This window comes from Zingiber officinale, unplaced genomic scaffold (assembly GCF_018446385.1).
Source record: "Zingiber officinale cultivar Zhangliang unplaced genomic scaffold, Zo_v1.1 ctg72, whole genome shotgun sequence".
In the NCBI taxonomy this organism is placed as follows: Eukaryota; Viridiplantae; Streptophyta; class Magnoliopsida; order Zingiberales; family Zingiberaceae; genus Zingiber; species Zingiber officinale.
This window is the reverse complement of record NW_024589968.1, coordinates 450950-454098: the sequence shown is the minus strand read 5'-3', so window position 1 is coordinate 454098 and position 3149 is coordinate 450950. Positions and strand designations below refer to the sequence as shown.

General features: G+C 42.0%; 1 pseudogene; it reads left to right on the top strand.

Annotated features, from left to right (window-relative positions):
• The first annotated feature begins 546 nt into the window (after positions 1–546).
• Positions 547–731, top strand: LOC122037725 (annotated as a pseudogene).
• The last annotated feature ends 2418 nt before the right edge of the window (positions 732–3149 follow it).

Here is a 3149-nt window from a genome sequence, read left to right as displayed (position 1 = left end):
GTCTCATTGACGCCGCTAGTAGCGACTGCGACAGAGGAACCATGCGACACAGCTTGAAGGATCGGCATCTGAAGCCGACTAGTGACGAGCCGAGTGAATCGGTGGATCAAACCCACAGATGGCTTCGGCGGAGAATTCAATCAGCTTACGAGGGAGCGAGGAGAAGAGAGGGTGAGCGACGGAGGAGAGGTCCTGCTCGTCGACGCAGCTGCAGTAGCGAAGCAACAAACCTTAACAACCTCCAGAGCAAAATCTCAAGCAACAAGACTCCTTTCTTTTCCGCGGTCAAGGAGAAGGAGACGTGAGAAAAATCGCGGTTTGCAATGTACTCTCGCCTCTTCTTTAAAAAAAAAACTCTAATGGCCATTTAGACCAGGTGGAGTTGTACTCTCGCCTCTTCTTACAAACAAAAAAAAATTGTAATGACCTTTTATACTAGATGGAGTTTAGAGTTTAGGGTTTAGAATTTAGTCCCATATCGTTTGTTTTTGATTGACGGAGTGGAACTAGTGCTATAAAAAAAGAGGCTATGGCTCTAATTTATTCATACCTTTCTCGGCCTTTTGGCTAAGATCAAGTGTAGTATTTGTTCTTATCAGTTTAATATCTAATACGTGGACCATTGGTTCACTAAGATATTAAATTAATTTTTGTTTTTGCGGCGAGATCATCTACTAGTTCTTTCGTGTGTTATCCTTGTGTTGTACTATTGCAGGGTTCGTGTGTTAAGTTCAATTAAATTTTTATATTAAGGTGGTGTTTGGTTTAGAGGTTTGGAAATAAGGGAATGGATTCATTTCCAAACCTGGATGAAACCCACCCCCTCCCTTAGGTTTTGATGGAATGGGAATAAGAATTAAGTTTTGGACAAAAGTACCCTTTGTATATTTGTTTAATTTTTCTTTCATTTCATTCTCTCTCCTTGTTTTCACTCATCATACTTTCTCTCTCCTCATTCTATCATCATATTTTTTCTTTCAACATATTTTATCTCTTCTTATTCTCTCTCATCACACATTCTTTACAATTTTTTCTCTCATCATACACTCTCTCTCATTATTTTCTCTCTCTTCATTCTCTCATTTTTCCATCATACTTTTTCTCTCATCATTCGTTCTCTCTCCTGAATCTCTCTTACCATACTTTCTCTCCATATTTTATCTAATCACACTTTCTCTCTCTTCATTCTCTTCCATCACTATCTCTCTCCTTATTCTCTCTCATCACACATTCTCTACCATTTTCTCTTTGTATTCTCTCTCATCACTCTCTCTCATTATTTTCTCTCTCATCACTCTCTCTGTCACGCCCCGGAGGAGTCCCTGTCCGAAGAAATTTCGGCAGCATCTCCCCTGTACGGCGGACAATCTGAAACTTTCTACATATCCACATACCTCAGCCACATGCGGCTGGAATAATAGCAGAAATAAAATACAATACATAGACATCCCACGCAGTTTATATAACAAGTAAACGGAAGAATAATACTCTGACTCGAAATCAACCCTACTCCACTACACTCATAAAGCTCAAATCCGACAAACTCACCTCTTCTGCCGTCCAGGCCGGCATGAAGTAAAACATATCCAAACCACAACAACGTCCATCAACGATAAGAATCCATACAAGATCCGTAAGTAAAACAATCCAAAACATAACAAGTTCAAAACACAGTCTAATAAAGAAGAAAACCAAAAGATCCATAAGTCCTCGTAGTGTAACGACCTAATTTTCCCTATTTCAAGTTCAAAAAGTCCATAAAAATATTTGGAAATGCTTTTAAAATATTCTAGAGATTTTTAAAAATTTTTAGAGTATTTTTACGTAATTTTTGGAGGTCGTTTAGTATGTTTACAAAAAGAAAGAAATTCTGACAAAAACCGTTGAAGGCGAGGCTCGAACCCGTAACCTCGGGTCGAACCCGATCTAACCGGACGCAGTCGATCAGTTGAGCTACGCGGGTTTTGTTAACCCAATATGGAGAGAAATAGATATAAGTTATAGAAAAGGGCAGAAATAAACCTAGGTTTTAAAGGATTAATTTTCTTCCCAAGCCCTAATTTCTATTCCTTCTCCTCTTCGGGTGCGTCGGCGCCGCTGGTCTCGGGCGGAAACGCAGCAACTTTGGAGCTTCTCTCCGGCGGCCGGCGAAGGCTTCTTCCGGCGAACCTTGCGGATCCGAGTTCCTCCCGTCGAAGAGAGCCCGCGAACATAGAAGAAGCGCCGAGATTTGAGCTCATCTGAACCCTAGACCCCCTTCCTCTTCTCGGTTGTAAGTCCTAGCAATCAAGGGTAAGTACTACTCACCTGTGGTAGGAATTCCTCTGGACCATGATAAATCTAACTGATGCTAATAATAGCGTCAGTGACACTAGCAGTCAGAGTAGTAATTTGGTAACGGTCGCCCCTAGAGAGTAGTAGTAAGAAGGGTGGGTTGTTATAGTTGGTATCAGAGCAGTGTTCCATTCTCCAGCATCACACACACACATCAGCATCATCCCTATCGTCTTCAAGTAAGAAAGTATTTAATTTCTTTCTTTATTGCTTTCCTTTATTACTAATTGCAGTATAAAGTAATTTCTTATAAGTGCTTAAGTCAGATAAGAATTTTTGCTGTTTTCTTTATTCCAGTACAAATGTGTATGTTAGAAAGGATAGAGAAAATATCAAGTCTTTTTTCCTTGCATAACTAGATGGCAAGAAGAGGACGTCCCCGTACCGTTCGTGCTGAGGACCAAGCTCAAGAGAACGAAGTTCCCAGAGCAACTGAGCCCAATCTTTCTGAAGTGGTTGCTCAGCTCCAGAGACAAGTAGCAGAGCAGCAGCAAGTGATTGCCAATCTGATGGCAAACCAGCAAGCAGTTCCTCCCCCTCCTCCAGCTGTCACTGCAGAGAATCCAGTGGTAACTAAGACTGCACCAGCTGCCCTGGGAGCCGCCACAGCACCTCAGAGACCAGAAGCTTACCTTATACCGTGGCTAAAGCTAAAACCAGAGAGCTTCACAGGCACGACTGAGCCCTGGGATGCCTAGGCTTGGTTTAAAACATTGGAGAGCACTATGGAGCTTCTTGACTGGCCAAAAGTCGAGAAGGTCAAGTGCGCCTCTTTCTGCCTGTCTGGAGATGCTCGTATGTGGTGGGAGAGGATA